We start from the raw sequence: 14,783 nt of genomic DNA, 5'->3' as shown, positions 1-14,783 counted from the left end.
CAGAAATTTAACAACAGTAGTAACCAGAAATAGAAAATTAGGTTGCTTAGGTGATAGTCGAGATGAACATGTTAACAGAAATAGTAAATCCATGAAAGGATTGGAGAATAACAGTATTTCAAAAATTGCCTGAGACTATAGGTGAATGAGATTTAGAGTGTGATGGGATATGGACACCTCTGTTTTTGTTAAGTACACATTCCAAAAGGATTGAAGTTGGGAAGCTCTTGGCAATTGTCAAGTCTGGAGGTAACAAAGGCATGGATCCAACTTCTACCCTGTAGGAAATTGGTCCTTTCTTCTTAGACCTCCCATAATTTTGTATGTCTTGATTAAATCTATAATTAAAAATTGGTAGTTATTTTCCAACTCCTGCAACATCCTCATAACTCTTCTGAGTCCTACAATGTTACACATGTATAATATTGATTAATTTTTAGGTTATTCATCTATGAACTAGTTTTTGTACAATTCTAGTTTCTCTTCATCTTCTAATGTATCCTAATTATCATTTGTACCTCTTTAATTTTACTGTCTTGCTACTTTAACGTATCTATAGAAGTGCACCCTATGGTCCCTCTGCTTCTCAATACTTGCCAGAATTCTGTTGTTTATTGTGCATTGTTTTTTGTTAATATATGGTATTTACCCAGATTTATGTTTGGTACTTCCTGGTTCAAATGACCTCCCCTTTGATGTATTCCTGCAACCTCCATTATGCACATAACCAATCTTTTTCATCATCTGAAAAACCTTAACTATAGCTATGACATAACTTCAAATTATAGATCACTTCCATAAAAGGCAGACAGATAGACTAAAACAGAGCAAGTTGGCTGTTCTCAATAGCTCGAGCAATATTAGCAGGGAGAAAGCTGACATTGCAACCCCACAACTCTATTGATTTCTCAAACTTCCAGTAATTACTGTCCTTCCCCCGCTTCTCCTTCACCATTCCCTATTCCTGTTTCCCCCTCTCTCCTTATCACCTTCACCCTCCCTCTTCCCTTTCTTCCCAGGTCTTCTGTCCTCCCCTGTCAGATTCCCCTTTCTCCAGCCCTGTATCTCTTTCACCAATCAACTTCCCAGCTCTTTACTTCAGCCCTCCCCCTCTCCCAGTTTTGCCTATTACTTACCTCCTTTACTATTTCCTGCTCCCCTTCCTCCTTATTCTGACTTCTCTGCTTCTTTTCCAATCCTAATGAAGGGTCTCGGCCCGAAATGTGGCTGTTTACTTTTCCATAGATACTCCCTGGCCTGCTGAGTTCCTCCAGCATTTTGTATTACTCTTCATTGCAACTGTCTAATTAAGATCTACTGAACTTATGACTCTGTGAAGAGTATTCTCAGGGTGTCACAGCTTCTAGTTGCTATCTTCCAACATCTTGCATATCTCCAATTTCAGGAAATGCCAACAAGCTCTGTGGATTATACATTAGTTGCTCTCTGCCTCAGTATAGAAACACAATGATTATCTCACTGTTACTCTGACAGTAGTCTTTCTGTTGCCTGTCAGTCAGCTTGCTCAGAGTGTTGCGAGGTATGGTGAGTCTGTATAGATTGAAACAGAGCTACCGAGCCACAGGTTGTCCTTTGTAAGCATCTGTTACTTGTTTCATTTCAAGGCAGTAGTTTCCCTGATTCATTGTTATGCTTGTGTGAAGGAATTCTTACTGTTCTGCTAAGAAGGCTGATCAGGATTGCAACCCAATGATCACCCGGGGAAGGTGAATGGTGCTGTGAAAGTGATGTCTGCTTGTGTTTAGGTGCTGCCAAAGATGTCTTGACAAGGAGAAATTTTTACTGATAGTATTTGCTGAAGTTGATGATAGGGGTTACTGTCAAGTGGGGTGCTTTGTTCTGAATGAAGTCATGCTTCATTATAGTTAAATTTATACTTACTGGAGCAGGTGGAAAGCATTCTGCCACGCAGGTTGAAGCAGCATTCATTAAGGCAAATAGAAAGCATTCTTCATATTGGTTAGAGCTGCCCCCTGGAAGTAAATAAAGATTATGTCCTATAGATGGTGGAAATGGTTAGCTAAGTAAGAGACAAGCTTGTAATAGTCCCACTGCAATTATATTCAATCGCGTTTATTGAAACATAACAGATTTTATAATGAAAGCTTCATGTTTTCTAAGAATTCAACAAAATCATTTTCGTTTATTTTAATCTGTTTTTGAGATAAAGGATTCTGTAAACCACATCATCTTAGTAAAGTTATAATGTTGGAAATAGGTAAAGAATGTAATGTTACAGATATAAGTGATGTGAATAAAATAAGGTCCCATGTGTGCGACTGCTTAACAAATTCTGTTCATTTTCCAGAACCCTTATGAAGTTTGCAACTTCATATAAGATAGGTGTTCAAATAAAGAGCTGCAGCAGACGATGAAGTTTATCTCTGGTGTGCTGGCATTTTCCCTGATGAATCTATGGACCAAAATAGCAGCAGTAAGTGAAGTGCAATAGTAACATTACTTAATGGTATCTATATATTATTAATTATTCTTAATATTATTTTAATACAGGTGAAACATTTGATGCCAGTCAAAGTACAAGGTTTGTCTCCTCCATAATTAACCACTTTTTTAATTGAAAATAAATTCATTTTTCTAATATTAACCTTAGAAATGTTTGTTTTACAATGCATGAATGTTTTCAAAAATTTAATTCGTAATTTATTTGTGGTAAAAGTGATGAAGATGTGACAAAATATATAAACCTTAGCCATATCAGACTGCTGAATTACTCTTCTGCATGTTGGAGTTGACTGGTCACTGAGCAGCTTCCTGACAAGCCATGTCACTCATTTGTTCTTAATATTGCTGTTTTTCATTCCTCCATCTCAGTAAGAACTATACACACTATGTGTTGGAGGAGCTCTGTAGGTCAGGCAGCATCAATGAATGGGAATAAATGGTCGACATTTCAGGCTGAGACCCTTCACCAGCCTGATCAGGAAACAATCAACTTCCACCTTAAATATACCCACGGACTTGGCCTCCACTGCAGTCTGTGGCAGAGCATTCCACTGATTCACTACTCTCTAAAAGAATTCCTTCTTACCTCTGTTATAAAAGGTCAACCCTCAATTCTGAGGCTGTGCCCTCTAGTTCTGGATACCCCCACCATAGGAAACATCCTCTCCACATTCACCCTATCTAGTCCTTTCATCATTCAGTAGGTTTCAATGAGGTCCCCACGCATTCTTCTAAGTTCCAGTGAGTACAGGCCCAAAGCTGCCAAGCGCTCCCCATATGTTAACCCCTTAATTCCCAGAATCATCCTTGTCAACCTCTTCTGGACTCTCTGCAATAACAACACATCCTTTCTGAGATAAGGGGCCCAAAACTGTTGGCAGTGCTCCCAAATGCAGCCTGACCAGTGTCTTATAAAGGCTCAACATTATCTCCTTGCTTTTATATTCAATTTCCCCTTGAAGTAAATGCTAACATTGCATTTATCTTCTTTACTACAGACTCAACCTGTAAATTAACCTTCTGGGAGTCTTGCATAAGGACTCCCGAGTCCCTCTGCAACTCTGATGTTTGAACCTTCTCCCATTTAGATAATTGTCTGCACTATTGTTCCTTTACCACAATGCATTATCATACATTTCCCAACATTTTTGATATTTTTGTGATTAGAACACATATTTAGCCAGTGAACCTTTCAGCAGCAGTTTCATCCATTCCATTGGACCTTCCAGTTGTCTCTGTGTTATTTGCTGTTACGGTCCCTTAAGGTTATAGCCAGGGGAAATAGTCTCCTACTACCTATTAGATAGTCCCAATGGCGTGCGTCTCAAATAGCCTCTGACAAAAAAGTCCAGCTCCTGGCTTTCACATGCAGTTTAGCTACTAACCCCGGCAGAACCATTTCCACTGACAGGAGAAGGGGCAAAAGTGGGTTAGTGGTGTGGTAAAACCAGTTGCCTCAGACAAATGGGGCTCATCAGTTGTGATTGGCAGCTCATCTAGGAGAAAAAAAACTCTGATAAACCTTCATGCCTTTGGACTATACTCACTAATGGGAAAGCTTTAGGAATAAATCCCAAGGAAAAATCTGGAGCTGGAGTTCCTAAGGCAGTCTTATGTTAAATTCAACACAGAATGGCAACTCCTGTGATGCCACTGTTGCCAAATTACATCAGGCTCTGACACTGCTTTGGATTCATCGGCAACATAGAGTGGGGAGCCTACTACATGGGCAACAGCTTTCTCTCCATGTTGTACTTCATCGCCTTGTGTACCATGTAGCCAGCTAGGATGCAATATCCATGGTTGACCCTGACGGACGGAGGGTCCACAGTTTGATGTTACCCAAATGGGCTTTGATTGAAAAGTCCTTTGTCAATTAAACCAATTCATGCAACTAAAGACTATTTATCATTGACAAAATATAAAATAATCCTAAAGAATAACCAGAGTTGTGCACATTAACACTGCATTCATAGCTCAGGTGTATAGATTCCTTTTCCATAATTATCATTGAATGTCCAGTGTTAATTTGTGAATGATAGTACAAGTAGAGTGAAGCCAAAGCCACTGGCTCAACCATTTACCATCCAAGAACTGATGTGTACACCAGGTCAGTGAGAATTTCAAAATGTATTATCCAACATCACGTTCTGACAATCACCCAACTGGTACCAAGCTGGCATAAGACATTTCCCGTGAAAATATCTCACTGCCCTTGGGTTGTTAAAAAAATATTTTGCTACTGCGTCTGCCAATAAAGATAATCATTATTTATCTTTTTATTGTGGGTGGGAAAGGGATGTCACTGCATGCTTTGTGCCAACAAAATTTTTGTGCTTGCCATCTTGGGCTCACATGTCATAGGTTTGCCTCCCTTGTCATAATCAACAATTCTTTTAACCTTAGTAATAACCTTGCTTTTTATTCTGAAATAAATCCCCACTTTTTGAAGAATGGAATTACTGCTATAAGAAGTAAAGATTATTTATGGATTTTATTTTATATCATGGAAGCCAGGCTTCCCTCCATGGACTCTTCTTGCTGCCTCAGTAAATCCACCAGCATAATCCCTCCCACACTAGATATTCTCTCTTTTCCTCTCTCCCATCAGGCAGAAGCTACAAAACCTTAAAGCACAGCTACCAGCTTCTACCCACTCTTGTCAGACTATTGAATGATTCACTGGTATGATATGGTGGTGTCTTGACATCACAGTCTACCTTGTTAAGACCTTGAACCTTACTGTCTATCTGCACTGTACTTTCTCTGTAGCTGTTACACTTAATTCTGTGTTCTGTTATTGTTTTTCTTGTGCTGCCACGATGCATTGATGTGATGAAATGATCTGGCGTGAAAAACTAAATTTTTCACTACCTTGGTATATGTGACAATAATACACTAATCTACCAATTGTCATATCAACTTATGTTAAAGATACTAATCATTAGTGCACAAAATCTGAAATTAAAACTAAGTGCTGGAAACACTCAGCAGGTCAGGCTGCCTCTGGAAGAGAGAAGCAGGGACTATATTTCAGGGCAATGACCCTTCATTATATACCTGGGTAAGTATGTTGCCGTAGTTATTGATTTAGACTCCATTCTAGTTTTTGGGGTGGCATGACATTGTAGCAGGTAGCCAGTGACCGTGGGTTATTTCCGCTACTGTAAGTAAGGAGTGTGTATATTCTCCCAGTAACCATGTGGGTTTCCCCAGGTGCTCTGGTTTCTAAAAGCATACAGGTTTATAAGTTAATTGGTTATGTGGGTGTATTTGATGATATGGGTTCATTGTACCAGAGGGGCCTGTTACTATGATGTATTTCTAAATAAATTAATAATATACAGTTTTAATTATATTTTCCATTTCTAATTTAAATATTTTAACAACCAAAGAATTTTGCTATTTCTATTTTACAGAAAACAATACTTTCTGGGAGGACATTGTAGGTAGAAATATTAGAACTAGAGTGGACAGGAGTGCCAAGACATGTCCCAGAGGTTGTTTATGGCCTCGTGCAAAAAATGGAATGACTTATATTCCTTATGTTTTCAAATCAAACTATGGTAAGTTGATTGGTATGACTTCGGTAAAACAATTTTTGTAAGAAGTCTGTTATCTACACCGTACAAATCGAAACAAGAAAGAATCAAATACTGAGCACATTTTACTCCAGATATACACTCTTTGGCCACTTTATTAGCTACTGTCTGTATCTAATAAACTGGTATGTACATGGTCTTCTGTTGCTGTAGTCAATCCACTTAAAGGTTTGACTTGTGCATTTAGAGATGCTCTTCTGTACACCATTGATGTAACATGTTATTTGAGTTGCTGTCACATTCTTGTCAGCTTGAACCACTATGGCCATTCTCCTCTGACTTATGTCATTAACCAGGTGCTTTTGGCCACAGAACTGCCACTACTGGATGTTTTGTCATTTTTGTACCATTCTCTGTAAACTACAGAGACTGTTTTGCATGAAAATCCTAGTGGTTCAGCAGTTTCTGAGAAACTCAAAACATCCAGTTTGGCACCCACAAGCATTCCAAGGTCAAAATCACATTGATCATGTTCCTTCCCCATGATGATGTTTCATCTGAACAACAACTGAACCTCTTGACCATGTCTTCTTAATTCTCTGTATTGAATTGCTGCCACATGATTGGCTAATTAGATGTTTGCATTAACAAGCAGATGTACAGGTGTACCTAATAAGGTGGCCACTGAGTTTACATGATTCTTAAAAATTTAAATTATTTTGATGCTAATGCTGTTAAATGTCAGTGCTTCCTGTAAATTATTAATGATTAATGGTGGGGGGGAGGGATTCCTTACTGCTTTTTGACATGATGCCGGGAGACTTCATTGAGCATAGAGTCGATGTTGAGAATTCTCAGAGGTATTCTTTGTTATCTGCATACCGTGCTGCCACTTACTGTGATGGGCCAAGCCTCCTGTGGGACAAGTGTGTTTATGACAGGCATGTTTGACTGTGTCTCGGGGTAAAAAGCCACTAGTCGTTTGGAGGGATTGCTGAAAGTACATCCAATTTGTGTTGATCAGCATTTGGATTTTTGATATGCTGAGATAATTTGAGCCTGACTACTTTTAAGTTCTCTCAAAACCTGGGTAAATGAAAAAGATACATGTGCAGTAAATTTTGGTTGACTTCCATCCTTTGCAATCAAGAGTTTATTACTGAGAATTCTTGTATGAGCACTTAGATATACTCTGGAATAACATTTCACCTGTTGTTTTGATTTGCCAATTTACACAACCTCAACACAAAATTCATCAGATGATTTTTGAAAAATGGCAGAGCCAATTTGCTATAAGGTTATAGAACACAGAAGGAGGCCATTCTATCAGCAGAATAATATCTTGGAAATCTGGATGCAGAACTCCAAACTGCCTGTCTTGATCAACCATCTCCAGTATTTTCATCACATAACTCAAATTTTTTTTTGGAAATAATTTGCCTTTAACAAACCCTTCATGGCTGAATAATACATACAAAATGCTGGAGGAAGTCAGTAGGTCAGACAGCTAGTGGAGTGCACTCAACATCAGTAAGACCATAGAGCTGATTGTGGACTTCAGAAAGGGCAAGATAGGGAAACATGAACCAATACTCATCGAGAGGTAAGAAGTGGAGAGAGTGAGCAATTTCAAGTTCCTGGGTGTCGAGATCTCTGAGGATCTAACCTGGTTCCAACACATCGATGCAGGTATAAGGAATGCAAGACAGAAGCTATATTTCACTCAGACTTTGAGGAGATTTAGTTTGTCACCTAAAACACTCGAAAACTTCTACAGATGTACCATGGGAGCATTCTGACAGGCTGCATCACTGTCTGGTATGGGTGGGGGGGGGGGGAAGGGGAGGAGTTTTGCACAGGATTGAAAGAAACTACAGGGAGTTGTAAAATTAGGCAGCTCCATCATGGGTACTAGCCTCCATAGGATCCAAGACATCTTCAAGGAGTGGTGACTCAGAAAGGTGTCATCCATTATTAAGGATCCCCATCACCTAGGACATGCCCTCTTCTCATTTATCCATCAGAAAGGAGGTACTGTACAGAAGCCTGAAGGTACATACTCAGCGATTCAGGAACGGCTTCTTTCCCTCTGCCATCCAATTTCTAAATGGACATTGAACCCATGTACACTCCCTCACTTTTTCATTATTTCTGTTTTTGCACTGCTATTTTTAACATATATTTACTGTAATATATTTTTCTGTATTTATCATGTATTGTAGTGTGGTCACTAAGTTAACAAATTTCGTGACCTATGCTGGTGATATTAAACCTGATTCTGATTGTGATGCTGACACTCAGACCCTCAGATTCCCACCTCCGCCGTCCAGTAGTCTGCCCGCTCTCCACATCCTTCCCCTCATTCCTCCTCGACCGAAAAGCCCGCGAACCAACTCGGTTCCTACACATACAAAATAGAATAACATGTCTCCCATTGGTTAGTGCCCCATTATCTGTAGTTATAACCCAAACATCATAGCTACAGAGATACCATTACCTCAGCCATTAACGTTATAGAGAAGCCATTTTATTAGCCTTAGCAGTTAACATTACTGAGAACCCTACATATGGAAAAGAATAGAGTCGACAAGATTCTTCATCAGAACTTGAAAGGAATGGGGATGAAGCTAGAATAAGAAGGTGGGGGAGGAGAAGGAGTACAAGTTGGAAGATGATAGGTGAAGCCAGGTGGGTGTAGGAGGGAAGGTGAAGTGAGAAACTGGGAGGTGGTAGGTGGAAAAGGTAAAGGGCTAAAGAAGGAGTTGGAAAGGAGAGGAGAGTGGAGTGTGGGAGAAAGGAGAGGGGCAACTAGGAGAAGGTGAAGGGCAGGTGAGGAGAAGAGAAGAGGTGAGAATAGAAGAAGAGGGAAAGGGGAGGCAGAAAATTACTGGAGATTAGAGAAATCAATGTTCATACCATCAGGCTGGAGATTATTCAGACTGAATATGAGGTGATGCCCTTCCAACCTGAGAGTGGCCTCATGGCAGTAGAGTTGCAATGGGAGTGGGGATTTGAATTAAAATGGTTCACCAGCAGGAAATCCTGGCTTACTGCAGATGGAGCACAAATGCTTGATAAAGTGGGTCTCACCAGTGTAGAGGAGGGCACTTGGGAGCACTGGATACAATACACGACCCCAATAGATTTGCAGGTGAAATGTTGCCTTATTTTGAATGACAGTTTGGGGCTTTGAATGGAGGTAAGGGAGAAGGTGAATGGGTTTGCGCAGTACTTCTTCGCTTTGTGGAACCTCTTTACTCCATCCACAATGAGTGGATTTCCTGGTTCCACCTACCACATCCCAGCATCTCACTTCATCCCCCCTCCCCAACCCACCTATACACCGAGCTTCACCTATACCTGCCAACTTGTACTCCTTCCCGTCCTTTCACTTTCTTATTCTGACTTTCTCGCCCTTCCTTTCCAGTCCAGATGAAGGGTCTCCGCCTAAAACTGTTTATTCCTTTCCTTAGATGCCTCCTGACCTGCAGAGTTCCTTCAGCATTTTGTAAATATTAGTTTGGATTTCCTGCATCTGCAGAATCTCATGTGTTTACTATCATAGCTGACCTTTATTAACCTGTTTGTCAATCATCAATAAGATAAATGTGAGTGCAAACTGTATTTCTAGAACAAAATATGGTTAAATCTAGGACCATTAAGTTTGTTATTACAAAGTTGTCTAAAATAAGCAAACAAAATTCGATAACTGCACTATATTTCAAGTGTAAATCTTCAAAAAAGCATCTTGAGGTAGTGTGTTTTAATAACATTTCTGCAGAAATGCAATAACCAGAAAATGTGGCAGTTAATTAGTAAACAGAACTGATTCAACAATAGTTCTGTATTGAGATCACCCAGTTATTAATCCTGCTTCTGATTCAAGCATTGCAAAGTTGATTTCTTTTTTACATTAGTTGGTAAATGTTTATTCAATTTGCCCAGTAAATGAGCAGGAAGTTAAAGAAGAATAATGGAATTTGATTTGCACTTCTAGGCATACTTAGACTTGAGAATCTTCAGAATATATGCCTTTGATTCAATATCCAAGAAATAACAAGGAATTCTGAATGAGAATATTGATAAAATATCTCTTAAAATGCTATGTTTTACACTACTTTCAGATACAAACCAACAACAGATAATACGTCTTGCTATGAGTGAGTTTGGATTTCTGACATGCGTCAAGTTTAAAAGCAGATCAGCTGAATCTGACTACATTCAGATCATTTCAACTTTAGGGTAAATGATAAACATTCATGTCTGATGAGATATATTTAATTTCCATCCTGAATAATGTAGACTTTTAGAAGATGGTTGAGAGTCAGCTCTGAAGCTATCCACCTGGCTGACTATCCCTTTAAATATTGAAAGAAACAAACAGTGCATAGTGCAGTAGTGTCGTGTGATACGATTGAATGAGTTACTTCTAGGCACAGTTATATTGTGGATTTTTGAGCTCTGATTAGTCACTTTGGGTGGACTTGGGTGTTGCACGAATACTATTACCAGTTGTACACGTAACACTGGGAAATAGTCTGGCACATAAACGCAAATAGTGCACAGAATGCATAGTTAATGTGATATAATTTGGAATTGATTACCAGTGCAATCTTCTCCATGTATTGAACTTTGCATGCTTAGTGCACAATAAAAAAAGCAATGTAATAAGATCCAATATCTAGGTTCTAGAAATGTACACAAAGCTGCTCTACTCTTGAGTCAAACTGCAAGGCACCATCTGTCAGAGTTAAATGAAAAGAATGTCTTCTCTTCTTCCTCTACTTCAGAGATTTGAATGTAGTCATCCCTTAACACTGCTTTTGGCTCTAAGATGTTGTTGGTAGCCTCATTAATGCTATTTTTAAAAAGCTTAGAAACCTTTCTGAACAGTATGTTTTAAAAAAATGTTTTGTGTTGGGCCCCTTTGTGTAACACAATGCTGCTTATGAAACAGTGGTATTGTAGCGGTGTGCTACACGCAGCGCTAAAATTACGACACGGAGTCGGTAACTGCAGTCGAAGGAAAAAACTTTATTCGAAAACTTCAGCCTCACTTTTAAGCCTCTGTCAACCGGCCCCCCATGGCGAAGAGGCTCCAAAGCTCTGTGCTCGTAAACCCCCGTAGGCTATCTAATTGTGAGTCGGTTCGGATACGCTAGGAAATGAGTCGCCACATAACCCCCCCCCAGAACCGGCGATACACCCCCCAATGTCCACAGTCTGGGCCAGAACCTGCTTGGGAGGTCGGCCTCTGCGCCGAGGCGCCGGAAACTCGGCCGGTTGCGCCAGGTCCACATGGGCCGGCTTGAGGCGGTCCACCGTGAAAACCTCCTCCTTCCCCCCAACGTCCAGCACGAACGTGGACCCGTTGTTCCGGAGCACCGTAAACGGCCCCTCGTATGGCCGCTGCAGCGGTGGCCGATGCCCGCCCCTTCGTACAAACACAAACTTACAGTTCTGTAGGTCTTTGGGTACGCAGGTCGGGTGCCGCCCATGCTGTGAAGTGGGTATGGGGGCCAGGTTACCGAGCTTCTCGCGAAGTCTGCCCAGGACTGCAGCGGGTTCTTCCTCTTGCCCCCTTGGGGCTGGTAGGAACTCCCCGGGGACGGCCAGGGGCGCGCCGTATACCAACTCGGCCGACGAGGCGTGCAGGTCGTCCTTGGGCGCTGTGCGGATGCCGAGTAGGACCCAGGGAAGCTCGTCCGCCCAGTTGGCTCCTCGCAGGCGGGCCATGAGGGCCGACTTCAGGTGACGGTGGAAACGCTCCACTAGCCCGTTCGACTGTGGGTGGTAGGCAGTTGTGTGGTGCAGCTGAGTCCCCAAAAGGCTGGCCATAGCTGACCACAGGCTGGAGGTGAACTGGGCGCCTCTGTCGGAGGTAATGTGGGCTGGTACACCAAAGCGAGATATCCAGGTGGCGATCAGGGCTCGGGCGCAAGATTCGGAGGTGGTGTCGGTGAGCGGGACCGCCTCTGGCCATCTTGTGAACCGGTCCACGATAGTCAGGAGGTAACGCGCTCCGCGCGACACTGGCAGGGGGCCCACGATATCCACATGAATGTGGTCGAAACGCCGGTGGGCGGGATGGAACTGCTGCGGTGGGGCTTTGGTGTGCCGCTGCACCTTGGCCGTCTGGCAGTGCATGCACGTTCTGGCCCATTCACTGACCTGTTTGCGGAGTCCGTGCCAAACGAACCTGCTGGAAACCATCCGGACAGTTGGCCGGATGGAGGGATGCGCCAAGTTATGAATGGAGTCGAAAACACGTCGCCACCAGGCTGTCGGGACGACCGGACGGGGCTGGCCGGTGGCGACGTCACAGAGTAGGGTCCTCTCACCTGGGCCCACGGGGAGGTCCTGGAGCTGCAGACCGGAGACTGCAGTCCTGTAACTCGGAATCTCCTCATCTACCTGCTGTGCCTCTGCCAGTGCCTCAAAGTCTACCCCTTGGGAAAGGGCATGAACGGTAGGGCGAGAGAGCGCATCCGCCACGACATTGTCCTTACCCGAGACGTGCCAGACATCCGTTGTGTATTCAGAGATGTAGGACAGGTGGCGTTGCTGGCGGGATGACCAGGGGTCGGATGCTTTCGTAAACGCAAAGGTAAGCGGTTTGTGGTCCGTGAACGCGGTGAAGGGCCGACCTTCTAGGAAGTACCTGAAATGCCGGATTGCCAGGTAGAGCGCCAACAGTTCCCGGTCGAAAGCACTGTACTTGAGCTCGGGTGGCCGCAGGTGTTTGCTGAAAAACGCCAGGGGTTGCCAGCGACCTGCGATGAGTTGCTCCAGCACCCCACCGACTGCCGTGTTGGATGCGTCCACTGTGAGGGCGGTAGGGGCGTCCATTCTGGGATGTACTAGCATTGCGGCGTCAGCCAAAGCTTCCTTCGTTTGAACGAAAGCGGCGGCGGACTCCTCGTCCCAGGTAATGTCCTTGCTCGGACCCGACATCAGGGCGAACAGGGGGCGCATGATCCGGGCAGCTGAAGGGAGGAAGCGGCGGTAGAAATTGACCATACCTACGAATTCCTGAAGGCCTTTGATCGTGGTGGGTCGGGGGAAGTGGCGGACCGCATCTACCTTAGCGGGCAGAGGGGTTGCCCCGTCTTTAGTAATTCTGTGGCCCAGGAAGTCAATGGTATCGAGTCCGAACTGGCATTTGGCAGGGTTGATTGTAAGACCGTACTCACTCAGTCGGGCGCAGAGTTGACGGAGGTGGGACAGATGCTCCTGACGACTGCCGCTGGCTATGAGGATGTCATCCAAATAGATGAACGCGAAGTCCAGGTCCCGTCCCACCGCGTCCATTAACCGCTGGAACGTCTGTGCGGCATTCTTCAGGCCGAACGGCATGCGGAGGAACTCGAAAAGGCCAAACGGGGTGATGAGAGCCGTTTTGGGGACGTCGTCAGGATGCATCGGGATTTGATGGTACCCTCGGACGAGGTCGACCTTGGAGAAGATCCGTGCGCCGTGCAGGTTTGCCGCAAAGTCTTGAATGTGCGGCACAGGGTAGCGGTCCGGTGTGGTAGCCTCGTTCAGCCTGCGGTAGTCGCCGCACGGTCTCCAGCCCCCCGTCGCTTTGGGCACCATGTGCAGGGGGGAAGCCCAGGGGCTGTTGGACCGCCGGATGATCCCCAATTCCTCCATTCTCTGGAACTCCTCCTTCGCCAGTCGGAGCTTGTCCGGGGGAAGCCGCCGAGCACGGGCATGGAGGGGTGGTCCCTGGGTCGGGATGTGGTGCTGTACGCCGTGCCTGGGCATGGCTGCTGTGAACTGCGGTGCCAGAACCGATGGGAACTCCGCCAGGACCCTGGTGAAGTCGTTGTCGGACAGCGTGTTGGAGCCGAGATGAGGGGCTGGCAACTGGGCTGCACCCAGGGAGAACGTCTGAAAGGTCTCGGCGTCTACCAGTCTCTTCCTGGGCAGGTCAACCAGCAGGCTGTGAGCTCGCAAAAAATCCGCACCCAGAAGCGGTTGGGCTACGGCGGCCAGTGTGAAGTCCCACGTGAACTGGCTGGAGCCGAACTGTAGCTGCACCATACGGGTGCCATAGGTCCTTACTGTGCTGCCATTCACGGCCCTCAGGGGGGGACCCGGTGCCCTGCTGCGGGTGTCGTAACCCGTCGGAGGTAAAACGCTGATCTCAGCCCCAGTATCGACCAAAAACCGGCGTCCCGACCTTCTATCCCACACATACAGGAGGCTATCCCGATGGCCAGCCGCCGTAGCCATCAGCGGCGGCTGGCCCTGGCGTTTCCCGGGAACTTGCAGGGCGGGCGACAACGGCGGGCTTCTGCACCCCACCGCTGGTGGTAGAAGCACCAGTGTTCATTGGGCCGGGGGTTGGCGGGCTCTGCGGCCGGGCCTGGACTGGTTTGCTGCCGGGAGCGTGGCTGGGAGATCCGTGCGATGGACGCCCCGCTCACCTTTTTGGCGTTCCACAGCAAGTCCGCCCGGGCTGCCACCTTCCGGGGGTCACTGAAATCCGCGTCGGATAACAGCAGGCGTATGTCCTCGGGCAGCTGCTCCAGGAATGCCTGCTCAAACATGAGGCCTGTGTGTCCGTCGGCCAGAGACAACATCTCATTCATTAAAGCCGATGGAGGTCTGTCTCCCAAGCCATCCAGGTGCAGTAAACGGGCAGCCCGCTCGCGCCGTGAGAGTCCGAAAGTCCTGAGGAGCAGGGCTTTGAATTCCGTGTACTTGCCGTCTGCCGGGGGCGACTGTACGAACTCCGCGACCTGGGCCGCT

General features: G+C 44.9%; 1 protein-coding gene across 1 annotated transcript in view; it reads left to right on the top strand.

Moving 5' to 3' along the window:
* Positions 1-5,924: 5,924 nt before the first annotated feature.
* Positions 5,925-14,783, top strand: part of LOC132397111 (embryonic protein UVS.2-like) — a 103,700-nt gene continuing 94,841 nt past the window's right edge. Inside the window, exon 1 of the mRNA XM_059975422.1 lies at positions 5,925-6,050. The gene's annotated coding sequence lies outside the window, so the exon portion shown is untranslated. The remainder of the gene's footprint in view (positions 6,051-14,783) is intronic.

Source organism: Hypanus sabinus, chromosome 7 (assembly GCF_030144855.1).
Source record: "Hypanus sabinus isolate sHypSab1 chromosome 7, sHypSab1.hap1, whole genome shotgun sequence".
NCBI lineage: Eukaryota > Metazoa > Chordata > Chondrichthyes > Myliobatiformes > Dasyatidae > Hypanus > Hypanus sabinus.
This window is presented reverse-complemented; position numbering and strand designations above follow the sequence as displayed.